This window comes from Anomaloglossus baeobatrachus, chromosome 6 (genome assembly GCF_048569485.1).
Source record: "Anomaloglossus baeobatrachus isolate aAnoBae1 chromosome 6, aAnoBae1.hap1, whole genome shotgun sequence".
In the NCBI taxonomy this organism is placed as follows: Eukaryota; Metazoa; Chordata; class Amphibia; order Anura; family Aromobatidae; genus Anomaloglossus; species Anomaloglossus baeobatrachus.
The window spans coordinates 88666308-88688365 of NC_134358.1; positions in this window are offsets into that span (position 1 = coordinate 88666308).

Genomic DNA, 22058 nt, shown 5'->3' on the forward strand with positions numbered 1-22058 from the left:
CTCGAGCCACCGAGCAGCGGAGGCCGCAGCAGCAGCGGCAGCCGGACCCGAGCAGTGGGAGAGCGCAGCGTCCCCTCCTCTGCCCGCGACACTTGCAACTTCAGGAGTCCACTCCCGGCTGGATGTGGCCTAAGGAGCCCTTTCCTGCAGACGCTGTCATGTGTGATCTCTGAGCCCTGGCGGTAGCCTTTTATCCCCCTCATTGAGCTGTTGTTTTCTAATAGAGACTTTGGGTGGGAGAGAACCTCTAGTCCTGGCCTCAATTGGTAAATTAACCGGTTCCAGTCACTTCTGGTCCCGGCTTCAGGGTCCGAGTACCCCCCTGTGTGCTCGGTTTCTGAGTCGGTTCCCCGGGTCGGTACCGTCCACCTCGGTTCCACCGAGCCATCTTCCCGGCTCCTGCAGACGGAGACCGCCATCTGCCTCCTAGCAAGTGGCACCAGGGCTCCTACCCTGGCGCCGTTCAATTTGGGGGTATTCGCCTCTGCTGGAGCTAGACACAGCTCCAGCCCACACTCCTCTCCAACTTGAACTCTAACACTTTTCTGTTTACTTTCTCTTCCCGGGCTGTCTAGACTCCTTGGTGGGCGTCTTGCAACCTGTGAGGGAAAGGTGTAGTGCAAGGGCCTATCTGTGACTACCTGGCCCGGCCAGGGCGTCACATAAAGATCGCCCGCGAATGCGCATTGCAATAATTTGTTCTGCCCTGAGCAGGGAAGATCAAAGTGCTCCTGCACAGGACCTCAATGCCGGCTAGTGTTCATGACGTAGGATGCGTTATGCACACAGGCCTCAGAAGAATGAGGATGGCAATCGCCACAGAGAGGAAGCGCTGGAGCGGAGAGAGGAGGTGCTGGTCCGGAGAGCAGCGACACCCATCGGATTGGACCGCCCACTAAGTGAGTATAAGAAAAGTGTTTATTATGTTCTACACAGCGGCCTGGGCTGTTATATACAGTATTCTAGAAAACTGTATATAAGAGCTCAGTGGTGGTGACTGCGGCTTATGGGGACCAAATCTAGTCCCCTTTAAGGTATCATTTTATTCTGGCTTCTATGACCTTCATGCCCATATAGCTTGCTTAGGAGGATTACTCCTACTGATTTTTAATATGCTCATTGTATATAAGATATTTAGCCTCAAAAACACATAATAATTTGCACACAGGATAGTAACAGCATTAACGATAAGTCCCATATTTGCCCATAAAAATCTACTAGCTTATTGTGATGACAGATTGTTTATCTGTATCATCTCCAAACAGAACAGCCACATTAGTAAAGCGGACTCATTTTCACACGACCCTGTCTTAGAAGATTGTATATTTGTTTGTAAATGGTGGAACATGAGATTCTCCCACTTGCCAAATACTTCTGGCATATCACAGGCTGGAACATCACAAGCAAAAGATATGAGAAATGACCTCCGAGCATGTCTCCTATTCTGCTGACAAGTATTTCACACCGTTAGAATAAAATTCAAATATTGTGGTATCATTGGATAAAAGGCAGAAAGAAAACCATTGGTGTCCCTGTGGGATACACAAAGGAATATGTCCCTATATGTCTTATATTTTTTGCCATATACTAAGAGGATCTTTATTAGTGATGCACAATTTGAGGCTTGCAGTTAATTTAAAATATTACTGTTACTTTATTAATTTTAGTTCATCATCATCATCATCATTACCATTTCCTTTATTTTGTTATAATTGTTATGATTCTTAATATTATTGTTATTAATAATTTTCTTTTATGTCTACCATGTTGTAGTGAATTTCTGTCAATTACACTAAGGAGCAAAAGGGTAACAATGATGCCTCAGCATTGCTCTAATCAGGAGAAATGCAGGGTCTCTGTGAGCGCCAGCTCATGACAGCATCAGGGGTCATCATCACCTGATAACACATTGACGCCCCGTGATCGCGCCACGAAGGGTGCACGAGCCCTTTAAATCGCACTGTCAGTGTTTGACATCGCTAACTAACAGTTTAACAAGCGAGGGTGAATCTCCGATCTCAGATCAGCAGACATGTACCGGGCTCACCGCCGGAGGCCGCAGTAGCTAGGGGGACACAACCAATGATGTAATAGCACTTCATTGGTCGTGAAGAGGTTAATGGAGTTTAAAGGAAGGGTAATGTAAGGCACTTAAATTCCATTAAATTAATTAAAGCCAAAGTACCAACAATCATAATTCCCATAGGTCATTAATGATATACTCCAGAAAACTCTTTAGCCTTAGGCTATACAGCAAAATGTATTCCACAATATGAGAAACATTATATCCAATAATGGATAGAGAAGAGAAAACTTGTAAATAGAGATGAATGAATATATTCGAGTAGAACTGCATTTCATACGATTATTAGGCTGGGGCCACTCGGGGATTACTGCGATCCACTTGCATGACACTCGGCTCGTGCTGGCAGTACAGCAGAGCCGAGTGTCATGCGTGTGTCCTTGCAACTGAGGTCCGTTCGTGCGAGCAGACCTCAGCTGCGGGGGGCGGGCTGGCACTCAGGAGAGATGGGAGGGATTTCTCTCCCTCTCTCCTCCGTAGCCGGCTATTGACATTCCCGCACTGCACTGGCAGTACACCGGTGTACCGCGAGTGCAGTGCGATTTTTCTCTCGCCCCATTCACTTGAATGGGTGCGAGAGAAAGAGTCTCGCATTACAGTTGTAGCATTCTGCGATTGTTTTCTCGGTCTGATTAGGGCTGAGAAAAATATAATCGCTCATGTGCGCTGACACACAGGTGTAATACTTATTATATGTTCTGAGGATTTCGATAGCGTAGGGCAATGATCAGCAGAGACGAGTTTTTGATACAAGATGTTTTATAATCTGTAACCACGGTAGGTACACAACGGAACAAACACAGCAATACAAATACACACAATACCTTCCCGAAACGGAGCGGAGGGAATTCCCGGGGCCACGCACCGGACTCCCCCAGGGAGACCACCAGAGCGAACCCCTATACAGGGACTGTCCGGCAATCACCCCGGAAGGCCTAAATGCGCAGCAGCCGGGACACAAGGGGCAAGCGGTAAAAGTCCAGGAGTGTCCGTACGGGATGATTGTCCAGAGTGGTTACGAACCAGAGAGAACCGGGCAACCGGGCAGAGTGCTGACCGAAGATGGCAGACGGAATCCGGGCACAGCTTGAGAAACCGGGTAAGGTCCAGAGTCGGTCGGTCGGTAGTCTTTAGGAGGATCCAAAAGCAATCAGGATTAGCAGCAGCAAAGCAGGAGCACACAGCAAGCAGTATACTCAGGCACTGGACTGGGCTGAGAGGCGGCCTTTTAAGCAGCTGGACAGGAAGTAGGGCAACAGAACCTTAAAACTCCATGTTAACTGAGGGCAAGCTCATTCAAAAGAGAACCGGAAAACCTGGAAACCTGACATTACTCCCCCCCCCCAGAGACGGCCTCAGGACGGATCAGGGCCCGGCTTGTCCGGGAACCGTCGATGAAACTGAGCGATCTTCCGGGGTGCCCGAATGTTACCCACCGGTTCCCAGGAATCGTCCTCGGGGGCGTACCCCTGCCAACGTACCAGATATTGAAGCCGACGACGATGGAGCCGGGAGTCAATAATGTCCTCAACCACGAACTGCTCCTCGCCGTCGACCATCACAGGCGGAGGAGGAGGCACAACACGACCACGAAACGTATTAGGGGAGACAGGTTTGAGGAGAGACACATGAAAGACCGGGTGTACCTTTAGATGGTGCGGCAACCGTAGCCGACAGGCCACAGGGCTCACGATCCCGGTGATCTTAAATGGACCGATGAATTTTTGTCCCAGCTTCTGCGAAGGAACACCCAATCTCAGGTTTTTGGTGGACAACCATACAGAGTCCCCTACCTTGTACATGGGTGCCGGTTTCCGGTGAGTGTCGGCCGACCTCTTGTAACGCTCCTGGGCCGTAGCCACAGTGTCCTTCAGAACCTCCAGATTTTGTCGTAGCTCTGTTAATCTGTCCTCCACCGCTGGCACCGAAACCGCAACCGGTGACCTAGGCAAAACATTCGGATGGTAACCTAAGTTAGCGAAAAAGGGCGTTACCTTAGTGGAGCTGCTCTGAGTGTTGTTATATGAGAACTCCGCCAACGGAAGCATCTTCAACCAATCGTCTTGGAGATGGCTGACATAACATCGAAGGTATTGTTCCAGGGTTTGATTCGTCCGTTCGGTTTGCCCATTTGTCTGAGGATGGTATGCAGAAGACAAACAGACATCAATCTGTAGTGCCGTACAAAACCCCTTCCAGAATCTAGACGTGAACTGCACGCCCCGGTCAGAGATGATCTCGTCTGGTACCCCATGCAATCGGAATACATTCTGGATAACCAAATCCACTGTCTCTGCGGCTGAGGGAAGACCGGTACACGGAATGAAGTGAGCCGCTTTAGTCAATCGATCCACCACCACTAAAATGGTATTGTGCCCGCCTGAGACTGGCAACTCCACAATGAAATCCATGGAGATAGACCCCCAAGGGCGAGATGGCACGGGTAACGGTTGGAGGAGTCCCGTAGGAGCCACACGAGGGACCTTGCACCGGGCACAAACCACACATGAGTGGACATAGTCCTTCACATCCTTTAAGCAAGTAGGCCACCAGAAAAAACGGCTCAGAAATTCTTGCGTCTTCTGTACCCCCCTATGACCAGCCAACACGGAGTCATGGACCAACTTGAGAACCCGAAGTCTTACGGCCTCCGGGACATAAATGCGTCGCTCTCTCAACCACACACCATTCCGAAGAACAAGCGTTACATCATTCGGGGGGGCAGCAAGAAATACGTCACCATCATAGGCCAGCTTGATGTCCTTCCACAAGTCCTGGTCCTGGATTACTCCAACGAAATTGGCATCCGATAACACGGTCTGAGACGGGGTTCCAGGCACGGAGTCCACGGCGTGGATTCGGGACAAGGCATCGGCTTTCCCATTACGTGAACCTGGACGGTATGTAACGACAAAATTGAATTGGTTAAGAAATAGGCTCCAACGGGCTTGCCGTGGAGACAGGCACCTGGCAGACTTAAGAAATTCCAGATTACGATGATCCGTGAGTACTATCACTTGCTGCGCGGCTCCCTGTAAGTGGTGTCTCCATTCCTTGAAAGCGGAAATAATCGCCAATAATTCCTTGTCCGCAATGTCGTAGTTCCTTTCTGCAGGGGACAACCGGCGGGAAAAGAAGGCACACGGATGCAAGAGACTCTTGTCCCCGGTCCTTTGAGAAAGAATGGCCCCTAATGCATAGTCGGAAGCGTCGACCTCCACGATAAAGGGAAGTGCGGGATTCGGATGGACTAATATTGGCGCTGAGGTAAAACATACCTTGAGACGATGGAATGCTTCCTGGGCCTGGGCGGACCACACAAACTTCTGTCCTTTCTTGGTTAACAGAGTGATGGGACGGACAATCTCTGAAAAGTTACGGATAAAGCGTCGGTAAAAGTTGGCAAAACCGACAAAGCGTTGTACCTCCTTGATGTTTCCCGGTTCCGGCCAGTCCAGAATGGCTTGTATCTTGCTAGATTCCATGTTTAGTCCCTGAGGAGAGATGACATAACCTAAGAATTGTATTTGTGAGCAGTGGAACTCGCATTTCTCCAGCTTAATGTACAGGTGGTTTTCCCTCAGACGGGTAAGTACGGTCTTGACGTGCTCCTGGTGTTCCTGTAGAGAATCAGAAAAGATTAGGATATCGTCCAGATAGATCACCATGAATTGGTCCATTATATCCCTAAAAATATCGTTAACTAGATGTTGAAATGCCGCGGGAGCGTTACAAAGTCCAAAAGGCATCACTAGGTACTCAAAATGTCCGTACCGACATCGGAACGCGGTCTTCCACTCGTCTCCGGGACGTATACGAAGCAGATTATATGCCCCACGGAGGTCCAATTTGGTGAATATTTTTGCCTGTTGGACCCTCTCCAATAGCTCAGGAATCAACGGTAACGGATACCGGTTCCGGATGGTTATTTTATTCAGTTCCCGGTAGTCAATACAGGGTCTCAGAGTCCCCTCTTTCTTTTTCACGAAAAAGATGGGTGCCCCTGCGGGGGAGGTAGACGGACGAATAAATCCCTTGGCTAGGCTTTCATCAATATACTCTTTTAGTGCTGCTAGCTCAGGTGCCGCCAACGGGTAGACATGACCAAACGGAATCTCCGCCCCTGGGAGTAAGTCTATGGGGCAATCATACGGTCTATGCGGGGGAAGTCGGTCGGCTTTTCTTTTGTCGCATATATCAGCGAAGTCACGGTAAACCGGGGGTAAAACAGGTACCTGTACAGTGCTCTCCGTATTTGGTGGTACTGGAACCGGAACAGCTGGACTAATGGTCGGAATATTCTGCGGTGGGAAGGATATTTCCTTAGTTTCCCAATCGATGACCGGATTTGTAGACCGTAGCCACGGAATACCTAAAATAATCGGAAAATGAGGAGATGAAATTAGCATGAAAACAAGGGTCTCCTGCTGACCTGGCTTCATGACGCATTCTAGCGGTACGGTTTCCCGATCGACTGGTCCAGAGATTAACGGAGATCCGTCTACCGTCTCCATGGTAACCGGTGAGGATCTTTGCTGAGTCCGGATACCGTGTTTCCTGGCAAAAGAAGAGTCCATGAAATTTCCCCCTGCCCCAGAGTCTATCATTGCAGAGGTAGGTATTAGCTGTCCCTCCCACCGGATCTGAATGGGGAGCGAGCAATGGGTATATTTCCCTTCCGAGTCCTTCGGTGAGGTTGACATTACAGTCAAGGGAAATACCGCATCCAAGTGTCCACTTGCCTCAGAGATATCGGACTCTGCGTCCGTGTTGTCACACTCTGCCATGGCTGCCAATACCTTATTTGGGCGATTCGGACGTTTCGGGCAGTCGATCAAGAAATGGTCCGATTGACCGCAATAGAAACACAAACGCTCACGGAGCCGGTGTTCGCGACGTTCATTGGTCTCTCGCTTTTGCAGAGAGTCTACTTGCATAGGAACGTCCTCGGCCTCCCGTGGCGTCCTGAGAGCGGGTTCTCTGGAAGGAAATGTAAAGTTGTTTACACGGTTTACAGCCGCCCATTTTTCCTGTCTACGTTCCGTCAAGCGGGTATCAATACGCACACAGTGCTGGAGAAACAGTTCAAAATCCCCTGGAGATTCGGAACGAGCTAACTCGTCCTTGATGGTACCGGACAACCCCTTTCTGAAAACAGACAATAATGCATTGTTTCCCCAGTCGGTGTCTACCACTAACCTCTTAAATTCAGTGGCGTATTCAACGACAGAACGCTTTCCCTGACGTAAGGAAAGGAGAGCCGATTCAGCGGTAGCACGGCGATTCGGATCATCAAACATTTGCGCCATTGCGGTCAGAAAATCATCTAGGTGATTTAAACGGATGTCTCGGTTCTCTATCATAGGATTAGCCCAAGCCAGTGCTCGTGAGGTTAATAACATAATTATACATAACACTTTGGACCGGTCAGAACGGTAATAATCAGCATGTACATCAAAAAACAGTATACATTGGTTCACAAATCCACGAAACTGACCACGGTCACCATTGAAACGGAATGGGGGTAACCTAGGCATACCGGCAGCTGATACGGACGTAGTGGGGACGGCTTCCTGAGCCTCCACTCTGACTTGCAAATCCTGTATAGCCGGACCCAGTACCTGGTGATCATGACCCAGCTGTGTCTCCACATCTCTAAGTTTAGTCTGCACCACCTCCATCTCCTGCTGCAAGGAGTTAATCATAGAAAAGAGCTGATCTACTCCTCGTGTCTCAGTCATTGCCCCAGCGAAATCCTCTTTTTTGGCCTGAGTATAATGTAATACTTATTATATGTTCTGAGGATTTCGATAGCGTAGGGCAATGATCAGCAGAGACGAGTTTTTGATACAAGATGTTTTATAATCTGTAACCACGGTAGGTACACAACGGAACAAACACAGCAATACAAATACACACAATACCTTCCCGAAACGGAGCGGAGGGAATTCCCGGGGCCACGCACCGGACTCCCCCAGGGAGACCACCAGAGCGAACCCCTATACAGGGACTGTCCGGCAATCACCCCGGAAGGCCTAAATGCGCAGCAGCCGGGACACAAGGGGCAAGCGGTAAAAGTCCAGGAGTGTCCGTACGGGATGATTGTCCAGAGTGGTTACGAACCAGAGAGAACCGGGCAACCGGGCAGAGTGCTGACCGAAGATGGCAGACGGAATCCGGGCACAGCTTGAGAAACCGGGTAAGGTCCAGAGTCGGTCGGTCGGTAGTCTTTAGGAGGATCCAAAAGCAATCAGGATTAGCAGCAGCAAAGCAGGAGCACACAGCAAGCAGTATACTCAGGCACTGGACTGGGCTGAGAGGCGGCCTTTTAAGCAGCTGGACAGGAAGTAGGGCAACAGAACCTTAAAACTCCATGTTAACTGAGGGCAAGCTCATTCAAAAGAGAACCGGAAAACCTGGAAACCTGACAACAGGCTAGAATTGGTCCGAGGGGAATGCGATGTTTTATCGCACTCCACTCGCACTGTTTTTCTCGCCGTGTGGCTTAGGCCTTACAGACAGGGTAAAATTGTCAAAATACTGATTTTTTTTTTTGTAACTTACTTTTGCATGAATTCAGCAACATGGCAGCCACTGACTGCTATTTTGCTAGACCATAAAGGCCAGAAAAAGGTTGAAAAGTTAAAATAACATTTTCTACTCCCCTTATGGTTTGCCTCCTGGGCACCTCTGCTTTTCACCACCACCATTCTGATGTTGCTGCATCTTCTGGCTCTGTTGAGACCCAGGAATATTCTGTATGCGTGTGCACAGTGTGATGCCATGGAGTCGTGACCATACACATCATGAAGAAGCCAGGGCATTCATCAGTAGCAGCAGTGATAAGAATATGCATTGAGAACCAGACTGGTGACACTGAGGAGTGAAGGGTCTGGACAGGTGAGCAGGGAGGTGAGTAAAAAATTTTTTTTTTTTAATTTTTTGCATCTTACAAATATTTTGCTCTACTGTCTGGAGAGACCTCATAGCATAAAAGATACATTCAACTGGCTGAAAATAAAATCCAACCCTGGAAGATTTCTAACAGCATCTCTCAAGTCACATGCGATTTTGCCCCTCTGGATTTTAATGTATGTTCTGTGTGACCCTAAAAATTCCTGTGATAGAAGATTGCACAAACATTTTGGTTACGTAACTTGTCTGAGAAGTCCTTTCAACCAAAGTTCCAATGTAGACATAGTCTATGGGGCACTTTGCACACTACGACATCGCAGGTGCGATGTCGGTGGGGTCAAATCGAAAGTGACGCACTTCCGGCGTCGCTCTCGACATCGTAGTGTGTAAAGCATTTTTGATACGATTAACGAGCACAAAAGCATCGGAATCGTATCATCGTATAGCGTCGGTCATTTCCATGAATTGGGAAAGACCGATGTTACGATGTTGTTCCTTGTTCCTGCGGCAGCACACATCGCTGTGTGTGAAGCCGCAGGAGCGAGGAACATCTCCAATCCCGGCCAGCTATGCGGAAGGAAGGAGGTGGGCGCGATGTTTACGTCCCGTGATTGTATATGGGATGCATATATAGAGTATTTTGAGTTCCCTAGGGGACAGAGTCCATTCTTGACCTTGGATTGTGTGTTTTCTCAGAATTATTGAATATGTGCTAGGTTTGAACCATGCATGAAACTGTAATTTGTATGTTTGTTTTTAAATGATTTTAAATGTGAGTGTTTTTTCACCCCATGTATAATAAAATCTATATTATTCGCACCCATCAAGGTTCATGCTAAGTTATTATTTATTTTCCTGAACCCTGGTGCCTTTTGTATCAATTGTTGTACCAATGTCTTTCTAGGTACTTGGCAGAGTGGTTTTCACATTATTCATTGGTGGTGCTGAGGCTCTCTTCATGAGGATGTTTACGTCCCTCTCATCTCTGCCCCTCCACTTCTATTGGCCGCCTGCCGTGTGACATCACCATGACGCTGCATGACCCGCCCCCTTAGGAAGGAGGAGGTTCGCCGGCCAGAGCGACGTCGCAGGGCAGGTGAGTGCATGTGAAGCTGCCGTAGCGATAATGTTCGCTACGGCAGCTTTCACCATGATATCGCAGCTGCAACGGGGGCGGGGACTATCGCGCTCGGCATCACAGCATCAGCTTGCGATGTCGTAGTGTGCAAAGTGCCCCTAAGGCTATGTGCACACACTGCAGTTTTGTTTCTCCAGAGAAAACGCACCCTCTGGCCAAAAAAACCATCAAAAATTGCATGCATTTTTGGTGCATTTTTGGTGCGTTACTGCCTCGTTTTCGGTGCATTTTTGCCTGTGGTTTTGCCCCTGCATTTTTTTAACATTGTCAATGGCAAAACGCAGGGAAAAACGCAGAAAAGAATTGACATGCTGCTTCTTTTTTCTGCACCCAAAATTGCAGGCAAAAAAGAAGCATTGTGCGCACAGCCTTTTGGATTTCTCATAGACTTAGCTGGGGAAGGAAATGTGTGCAGTTTAGGACCACAAAATGCACCCAAAACTTCACCAAAAATGCAGCAAAAAAAGCAAACTGGCTTTCGAGTATACAAAATTTATAACCAAAAGTTGAAGAAAGTTGCCGTATTCCAGATTATCAGGAATTTAACAAAATTTGAGTTCTTCATGAGGGTCCACAATTTTCTAACACTTCAAGGAGTTGTCCACTACTTTGACATTGATGGCCTATCCTTAGGATAGGGCATCAATGCCTGATCGGCCGGGGTCCGACACCCGGCATCCACACTGATGAGCTGTCCTCGGTCCCGGTGGTGGAACAAGGCAGCCAGAAATGTTGAGTTTCGGCGTTGCTCTGCCTTCACGCTGCACACACGCCTCCTATTGATTAGAATGGGAGGTGGATGTGTGGTACTCAGTCGCTGCCACTATCAGAAGACGGAGAAGCTCTGGAACTAAGTATTTCTGGCTGCGTGCTGCCACCACCGGGACCGAGAACAGCGGAGTGTCTGACAGCAGCCAATCAGACACTGATGCCCTATCCTAGGGACCGACCATCAATGTCAAAGTATTGGTCAACCTCTTTCAGTAAAAATGTGCATGCACTGATGCATCTGCTGCTATTTATATTATTGTCATTGTCAGCGTATTAATGGTATCAGGGCATGTTTAAGATACTCTATACAGGGAACTTCTCCAGTTCAGGATGCGGAGGACTTGCTCTTAGCTAATATGTTGGTGTATATAAAGAATATTATCCTCATTTGCTGGTTGTGTATGTTATTACTTACAAGTTAACGTTCATCTTAACCAAGAAAAGACCTTTTTCTCAGACACCTTTTAAGGTCTTATAATTAAGAGCCACAAACAAATGTGGTTGTGATCAAGTGGTTTTCACATCTTTCCAGTTAAATTGTGGATTTATATTACATAATTTATTACGTTGTTCACCATGCTATATAAATGTGAAAAATCCTTATTTTTCTTTCCTATTATTTAGTAACTATTTTCTCATGGATGAAAACTGTTGGCCCCCCACAGATCTGATATTGATGACCAATGCTAGGACTCAATATTGAAGTCCTGGACAATCCATTCTTAAATACAAAAGTTCTCATTAAAAAATAAAATCCCTTATACTAACCTCCCTCAGCGGAGCCGATTCAATGATGTTGGCTCCGGGTCTGCCACCACTAGCGTGACATTGTTGTGCCATGTAAGCACTGCAGCCTGTCAGTGGCTGTTGATGGTCTGCAGCACTCACACTGTCATTGGACAAAACCCGGAAAACCCCTTTAAGTTAAAACAGGAATATCCCTTTATCTTTAAACTATGCTGCCCGGCTAATCCACCTGTCTTCCCGCTACTCCCCAACCTCCCCTCTCTGTCAATTCCTTCACTGGTTTCCAATTGCCCAATGACTCCAGTTCAAAACCCTAACCATGACCTAAAAAGCCATCCTCAACCTGTCTCCTCCATACATCTGTGATCTAGTCTCCCGTCCCGATACCTGCACATAACCTCCAATCCTCACAAGACCTCCTTCTCTGCTCCCCTCTTATTCCCACAATTGCATCCAAGATTTCTCCTGTGCCTCCCCCATACTGTGGAACAGTCTACCCCAGCATATCAGACTCTCCCCTACCGTGGAAATCTTCAAAAGGAATCTGTAGACCCACCTCTTCCGCAAAGCCTACAACCTTCAGTAATCCTCAGTCCTCCATAGCGCCACACTGGCATCTCCACCCTCACCTACTGTAAGCTCACCCATCCCTTGTAGACTGTGGCCCTCGTGGGCAGGTTGCTCTTTCCTCCTCTACCTGTCTGTGCTTTGTATTGTTTTGACTATTGTACTTGTCCCTATTATCTAAACCCCTTTTCACTAGTAAAGCGTCATGGATTAAATGGCGCTATAATAATCAATAATAATAATCTTCCCCTCTTTCCCACATATTTTTTTTCTCTTCTTCTTATAAGATGGATATTAATTCTAACAAACAGCAAAGGAGAAGCATTGAACGTGGCCTTCCATGATGGTCAGAACAATGGAGAGAGCAGCCTGGAGGACCTGACCAAGGCAATGCAAATAAATCCAATAATGGCACAACAATGGCAAGGACTATATAGACATTATTTATTTATTCTGACATTGGTTGTACACTGAGCAATACCATAGCTCACACAATACATTTAACTAGAAATAACCAATATAGGAGTAAAAGCCCTCATATACAGTTAGGTCCAGAAATATTTGGACAGTGACACAATTTTCGCGAGTTGGGCTCTGCATGCCACCACATTGGATTTGAAATGAAACCTCTACAACAGAATTCAAGTGCAGATTGTAACGTTTAATTTGAAGGTTTGAACAAAAATATCTGATAGAAATTGTAGGAATTGTACACATTTCTTTACAAACACTCCACATTTTAGGAGGTCAAAAGTAATTGGACAAATAAACCAAACCCAAACAAAATATTTTTATTTTCAATATTTTGTTGTGAATCCTTTGGAGCCAATCACTGCCTTAAGTCTGGAACCCATGGACATCACCAAACGCTGGGTTTCCTCCTTCTTAATGCTTTGCCAGGCCTTTACAGCCGCAGCCTTCAGGTCTTGCTTGTTTGTGGGTCATTCCGTCTTAAGTCTGGATTTGAGCAAGTGAAATGCATGCTCAATTGGGTTAAGATCTGGTGATTGACTTGGGCATTGCAGAATATTCCACTTTTTTGCACTCATGAACTCCTGGGTAGCTTTGGCTGTATGCTTGGGGTCATTGTCCATCTGTACTATGAAGCGCCATCCGATCAACTTTGCGGCATTTGGCTGAATCTGGGCTGAAAGTATATCCCGAATTCATCCGGCTACTCTTGTCTGCTGTTATGTCATCAATAAACACAAGTGACCCAGTGCCATTGAAAGCCATGCATGCCCATGCCATCACGTTGCCTCCACCATGTTTTACAGAGGATGTGGTGTGCCTTGGATCATGTGCCGTTACCTTTCTTCTACAAACTTTTTTCTTCCCATCATTTTGGTACAGGTTGATCTTTGTCTCATCTGTCCATAGAATACTTTTCCAGAACTGAGCTGGCTTCATGAGGTGTTTTTCAGCAAATTTAACTCTGGCCTGTCTATTTATGGAATTGATGAATGGTTTGCATCTAGATGTGAACCCTTTGTATTTACTTTCATGGAGTCTTCTCTTTACTGTTGACTTAGAGACAGATACACCTACTTCACTGAGAGTGTTCTGGACTTCAGTTGATGTTGTGAACGGGTTCTTCTTCACCAAAGAAAGTATGCGGCGATCATCCACCACTGTTGTCATCCGTGGATGCCCAGGCCTTTTTGAGTTCCCAAGCTCACCAGTCAATTCCTTTTTTCTCAGAATGTACCCGACTGTTGATTTTGCTACTCCAAGCATGTCTGCTATCTCTCTGATGGATTTTTTCTTTTTTTTCAGCCTCAGGATGTTCTGCTTTACCTCAATTGAGAGTTCCTTAGACCGCATGTTATCTGGTCACAGCAACAGCTTCCAAATGCAAAACCACACAACTGTAATCAACCCCAGACCTTTTAACTACTTCATTGATTACAGGTTAACGAGGGAGACGCCTTCAGAGTTAATTGCAGTCCTTAGAGTCCCTTGTCCAATTACTTTTGGTCCCTTGAAAAAGAGGAGGCTATGCATTACAGAGCTATGATTCCTAAACCCTTTCTCCGATTTGGATGTGAAAACTCTCATATTGCAGCTGGGAGTGTGCACTTTCAGCCCATATTATATATATATAACTGTATTTCTGAACATGTTTTTGTAAACAGCTAAAATAACAAAACTTGTGTCGCTGTCCAAAATATTTCTGGACCTAACTGTATATATATATATATATATATATATATATATATATATATGACATTAAAGTCACCTGAACTCAGCAATCTTGACAGGACCAGATGACCATCCAATCTTGGTGGGGGTCTCCTGACTCATCCCAGAGAAATGGTATCCGGAAGACAAGAATAAATACAGTTTGAATTCACTTTTCTGATCCTTTTGTCCTCTGTGAAAATAAGCTGCTGCCAGAGTTGTTGGCAGACACTTCCCCCCTTGCCATATTGATAACCCCCCTATAAAACGTAGAGCTTAGAAAGAAAGGGCTTTTTAAGATATGTTTTTATTTGTCTCTAAATCTCAGATAGCAGCGGAAAGTTGCAGATCATCACAGACAATATACAGGGGTAAGGAGATGGGTCTGATATAGAAAAGCAGAGAAGTTGTGCGGATGGAGTGAGGTGCGAGAACTCAGAAGGAATAGACTGTTGTGGAGTGCGGTTTGTGAAGACAATGGAACACTCATTACTAGGATGTAAACAAACAAGGGCGAGGGCTTAAAAATAAAATGATTTTCAGGCTATGTAACTGATCAAACCTAAACTACTTATGAATATTAATGGAATTTAAGAGGTTTTAGATTTTGTTGTATCGTAAAACCACTTGAAGCATTTATGATTTCTAACTTTAACCAAACTAAATCTACTTTCTGATTGTAGGTGAGTGCTCGGCTTATAGAGCTTTATTAATATCTTAGGCTTGCAATGGAGGGATAAAATGCTGTCATGGGTTCCCAGGAAACTCAGGGTAACATATGCTGGGCCTAAGGTTGGGGCCATTGCGCTCACCCTCACACCCTGAAGTTCCCTTGAAGGTAGGGAGGTTTGGGCCCACAACCTGGCCCTGACTCCTGTCATAGCCCTGATGTAATTCCCATCCCCCACCTCCACCCGAGGGGTGAGGGAGGACTGTAAGCACGAAACGCCACAACCAGACACAGACAGTGGAAAACGACAACTCTTACACATGGCAACCACACACAAAAGAGTCACTAAAAGTTCAGAAGGGGAAACAACATAAAAGGGGGGAAGATACCAGACTACTGAGAAACTACCATATCGTACAACCAGCTCAGCACAAACTTCTGCAGCCAACACCTATGCTGCAGCCCAAGAAGCAGAAAAGAGAGAGGGCTCCTCCAGCTCCTTTCTCTTCCTGGCCAAGCTTCCAAATAAAAGGAAAATAACCGGCACCCTCTGCAGGAAGTAGAGGGTATATTTAGTACCTGGGAGTGGTCCAAACTGGAAACACCTGACCAGGAGTCAGAAGCTGCTGAGAGATAAACTGACAATAACCCTTTCCTTCCCAAAGGAAAGGGAATTTAATTAATCAGCAGAGTCTCACAAGGTAAAGTGAGACTCTGACCCAGAATATGTCACTAAACTCCACAACAGAGAGAAGACATGCATGTGTGACTGTCACTCCGTTCAGACAGGAAACTTGTGACCGTTATTCTCATGATCAATGAGTGTCCTAGCTTTGGAACCCTCAGCAATCCAATACAAATAGGGGGCGGATGTGAAGTACCTGTCCGTGGCAACAAAACAGTAGACAGAGCTGTGCTATCCAGATGCCACCAGATCCAGGATCAGCAGATTGGTGAGGTACCCCAAATGATTAGGGATTGATGACTTCTCCTAAGAATAGGCAATCAGTGTAAAAGTCATGGACAGCCCCTTTAAGTTGTTGGGAAAGTGGAATCCTATATGTGTGTAATCTAACTCTATATCTCTTGGGACCAGGTATATTAGAGGTTATCTGCTATATAATACTATGATTATTTATTCTATATACAGATATAGAACTTGATGTCTTTGTTGCACTATGAAATTAGCTTATGGCGCCATTACTAGCTGATGATGCGCTGATCATACAAATGGAAAAATAATGGTTGTGCAACGCATTAGGTGGAAAAAAATCCAGCTAATTGAAAATAGGCTTGTGGCAGATGATGTATAAAAGCTGGATTTATTGTATCAAAATATAAAAACACAGATCAGACAAAACCATGTACATGTGCAAGTCACACATGGGAGGTACCCCACTGCAAGAAACCTGACGCGTTTAAGCCTTTAGGCTTTATTCATGGATGTCTATGGCATATAGGGTGAGGTACTAAAGTATAAATCTAATTGTGGGGCAACAGTGGACTATTTGTCACGTGCATAAGGACAGACTCAGGGTCAGCTTTCTCATTTACCATCTGGTCCATGCCCTTTAAATGTAGTTTTTTTCTTTGGGAACATTAAGGGTTAATTCCTTCTCTGGTGCAGAAACAGACTTGCTTAGCACGTAATCACTTCCATCTGGGCTACAAGTCCTCTGCTTCCTGGGTATTCTGCTGGTTATTCTATCCAGTCAGGAGCTAGCCTTGGAGCAGAGTTGATGTGGTGGTTGCTGCTGTGCTCTCTGCTGTGGTTTGTGCTAGTTGAGTGTTTTGTTCTACTTCCTTACCCTTATTTTTCCTCACCCATATTTCCTTGATTGTTCCTGGTGTAGGTTTTTGGTGTGTATGAAGAATTTTTGTTACCCCCGTCTGATGTTTTGTGTAGGTGGGTTGTTGGGCTCCATCCAGGTTGATCCCCCTGTGTGGTGAGGACACAGTTGTTACGGCCTGGACATGATTAAGGGCCTTATTGCAGGCCCGACCCTTACTACCTCTAAGTCTACCGTCGGGATAAGGGACAGCTCAGGGTCCCTAGTCATAGGGTCAGCCCAGGAGCTCTGTACTATCCTATCCCCCCATTACATAAGCTTCCCATTACGTATCCCATTACACTACTACTGAAGAGCTGGTTGACCAAAATGCTGCATATGAAATATTCGCATGCCTATACCCTAAAGTCATATATCTACCATAAAAATACATCTATTCATGCCCTATGGAGAATTTAAAAAAATCCTATCTTCTCCTGATGTATCCTTCTCTTGTAATATTGGAAAAAGTGATCAACGTCCATCACCGAAGAAAAAGAGTGCTGTCCATTGCCTAATGAAGATATACTACACACCAATGCGGCTCGGATCTCAGTTCCCGTATACAGTAAGTAACAAGGGATTATACAAATGAAACCATACATTTTGAGTGGGGTTTTTTCAGCATGATTGAATTATAAGTAACAGTGCACATTTGTGATAGTCCTATACACTCCCAACGTCTCGGCCTGTATCCTCCCCGCTCACATATTGTATTCATTTTCATTAAGCCCCACACGGCAGTGGAGTCGATTCAATAGTCCATCAGATATACTGAATATATCGACGTCGTCAGGCAGATGTACGACATAACAGAGATGTTATTATTTTCATGGATTCTTGAGCACCTGCCTTCATTTACATTTTATAAGCTCGCGTAGCGTGCATGATTTCTTTTCCACACTGTCTGTCCACAATCATTCATAGTTAATGTTTTGGAGGAAGGAATCAGAGGCAAGTGAAATAATCTCCTCCTTCATAAATTATTCTGTTTTAACTTTCAGACACTCGGCAGAAACCTGCTATTAGGAAAAGCACCGCGGATTGAGCTAATAGTACAGCTTGATCTAAAAGTCTATTCTTTTGTATTACTCCAAACTATTCATTATATAGAGTGTGGACTGGTAATTCTGGGTCCAATTAGATCAATACTTCCACTCACTTTCAATTGGGGTGATGGATCGGCTTGTGGCAAGGACTGAGGCAATTTTCCCGACTCCTCTGCATTCCCATAGGCATGCAGCGTTTGACAGATTGGAAAGAGCTGCCACAATGGAGTCTGACACAGATGGTGTAATTAGAAAATGCGAACAGTGAGTGTGAAATTTATCTTTGATCAGAGCCTCCTTGCCAGATTGTCATCTATGTTAATATGATGATATTTTTTTTAATTTTTTTTTTTTAGATGGATACAAAAAAAAAAAGATAGACGCCTTGAGGAGGAGATGCGTCACCTTTTTAAATGCAAGTTATTATTTACCGTCGGAATTTCATCGTAGTAAAGAAATTAAATGAACCTGATACAATTGGAATAAAATGAAAGGGAAAGGGAAGCTGGGAAAGAAAAAATTTGTAATGATAGAAAAAAAGAAATCTGGTGGCAAATACTGTAATTGTTGGATTCAAGATATTGAGTTTATCAAGACAGATATAAAAATCCCCAAAAGAAATAATAATAAAAAAATATAAAAAATATATATACTGTATATATATATATATATATATATATATATATAAATATATATATATATATATATATATATATATATATATATATATATATACATGCATATCTATACATCTATGTCTATATATATATACATCTATGTCTATATATATATATATATATATATATATATATATATATATATATATATATATATTAGCTCCAGAATATGCATATGTATCACTCATATTTACATGCTCTGTATGTTAATTAGTTTCGCTCCTTTGTCACTTCATTATATGTATTTTTATATATATATATATATATATAAAATATATATATATGTACTGTATATATAGCCATACTACGGTATGAAAAAGTACCTTTTTATATATATATATATATATATATATATATGTGTATTTTTTTGTGTATATACAGTATATATATATATAATAACAATAATAATAATTTATTCATTTATATAGCACTATTAATTCCTTAGCACTTTACATACATTGGCAACACTGTCCCCATTGGGGCTCACAATCTAAGGTCCCTAACTCTATGTTTTTTGGAGTGTGGGAGGAAACCGGAGTACCCGGAGGAAACCCACGCAAACACGGGGAGAACAGACAAACTCCTTGCAGATGGTGTCCTTGGGGGGAATTGAACCCAGGACCGCAGCTCTGCAAGACTGCAGTGCTAACCACTGAGTCACCGTGATATATATATATATATATAATGCTCAAAAAAAGTAAAGGGAACAGAAACAAGGATTTTGTATTTATTTATATTGTATATATATATATATATATATGCAATATATTTGTACATCTGTCTATCTATGTATGCTGCTCAAAAAAAGTAAAGGAGCCATCAAAATACAAAATCCTTGTTTCTGTTCCCTTTACTTTTTTTGAGCATTTTATATATATATATATATATATATATATATATAATATATATATATATATATATATATATATATATATATATATATATATATCTTCATAGTATGAAATGACAAAGTACTAGGAGCGAGACTAATTAACATACAGAGCATGTAAATATGAGTGATACATATGCATATTCTGGAGCTAAAATATATTTCTACAGCTCATTTGTTTTCCTTTATGTCATGCCCATGTGCAGGGAGAGAATACCTTATCAGATTGCTGTAGCACTTGACTTAACATGGAGTGTGATCTGAATATTGATATGGATTTTAATGTAAACACATATCGGGCCGACCGTCATGCACACAATATTTTCTTCTTATACTATTCCATTGTCTTAAAACCCAACAATTAATTTTGTGTGTTCTTTAGAATGAAACCGTAGACATCACAAAACGTTTTTGTCCGGCTTCTTAACATATTAATAATTAAATTATACATACATTTTACTTGCATTATGTAACATGTATTAATATATTTTGTGATATCGGTTGACTTTATTTGTGGAGGATACATGTCCTCTAGTTTGCTGGATTTTCTTGGTTTAAGACCAGTGCTTTTAGGTGTCCGTTCCCAGGTCAATCGAAGTCTGTTAGTCTGCCTTGTATTTATCTATACAAGAAAATGAGCTTTCCATGGACACATTTCAAGAGCACATTGATTTGACACAACTTCATTTTTCATTTAGTGCTTTTTACTCTAATTTCACTAATTACTGACTAATAGAGATGAGAGGACCCGTGGAAGTTCGGTTTGGCGGGTTCAGCAAGCACTTTAGATAAAGTTTGGTTAGAAACCCGGACTTGACCTGAACCCCAATGGAAGTCACTGATTAGGCAGTTCAGGTCTCGGCCTACATAGAGTCAGCCATAAACAGGAGGGAGGGCGGGATTTTTCATTTTCTTTTGGTGCACACTACATCCAATCACGCCGTTGTTTCCTCCAGAGTGAGCCTATCAAACACTACAAGTGGCTCGCATTGGGCGTAGCACCGAGCGTACCAGAGCACAGTGATGCTTACGCGAGTGGTTTGCATACATAAGGCACCTGAACTCTGTTTTTTGGTAAAGTCAATGTTTGGTACGAACACCAAACAACAAAAGTTGGATTCGCTCATCTCTATTGACTACTCGGAAAGCACAGTAGAAAATTATAATGTTATACAGTACATACTTCCAAATCCTTAGGCTTAATGTCATCCCCTCCCCAAATTTGAGTTGGATTGAAGTGAATTTCCTAACCTTATGGATAGTATTTGTGAAACTTTTAGACCCTCTCAAAACTGTTTTTTTTTTTAATAGATTATTGGATATTTTAATGCCTCCAACCTTAATTTATTCCAAAAGAAAAATATAGTGAAGTGGTTACTGATATTTAACTGTGACAGAGGCCTAACTGTCTACTTTAAAAAATGTCAGCAAATTTTTCATTTCTGTGAACGTGGAGTTTTTAACGTTTAATCTCATGAATGGAAGGCTTCAAATAAGTCACAACATTCTTAAAGTTTCAAAAAGCTTTGTAAAGTTTTGATAAGTTTGAGCAGAATATTAATTAATCTATTCTTCCCTAACTCCCTGTCCTCCTAGACACACGCACACTCAGATGGAGATAAGCTGCTTTCAGACACTTAGGCCCGTTTCACACGTCAGTGAAAAACACTGACGTTCTTCACTGACGTGTAAAACACGCACATGTCCCTTCGTGTTCCGTGATTCACGGCACACGTGGGTTGTCCATGCGCAATCCTTGATCCATGATTTCACATGGACATTACTCACCTGCCTTCACTGCTGCTGTCCATGGTGCTGAACTCCTCGGGTCTGCAGCGTCCGCCCACCGCTCTCAGCACCTACTTCCTGGTTGACAGTTCCTGCTCTCATGAATATTCATGAGCCAGGCAGGAGCAGTCGAGAGCGGAGCAGGCACAGCGAATCGCAGGCAAGGTAAGTTGAAAATATTTAATATTTAATATGTCCGTGATTTTATGGTACGTGTTTCACTGATCACACACGGATCACACCATAGTGTGGTCCGTGGGTCATCAGTGATGCCATAAAAAAACTGACTTGTCTCCGTGCAGAATCACGGCCAAGGATGCACGCTGCACGGAGACAAGTTCAGTGAAAAATCACTGACGTGTGAGCAGACCCATTGATTATAATGGGTCTGCGTGTGTCAGTGATTCTGGTACGTTCAAAAAAAGGCACAAACGTACCAGAATCACTGACGTGTGAAAGGGGCCTAATGGTTACAGACTTATCTCACTTAAAACATCGTGAATGTGGAAGTTCAACATCCCCAGTGCTTTTTTACCTCGGCCTTACCTCCATAACTTTCCCATCCTTAAATATCGCTTTCAATGCCATTCGTTATAAGATGTTGTAGTGTTTGCTATAACTACCTATAGGGGTAGAGAGTTCCAAATTTAATTTGCTCTATGAAAAAAATCCTTTCCTGTATTGATTTTCAGTATTTGTCTTAATAATTCATCAGCCAGTTTAAAATATTAAAACTAAACCTTCAGTTTTATCC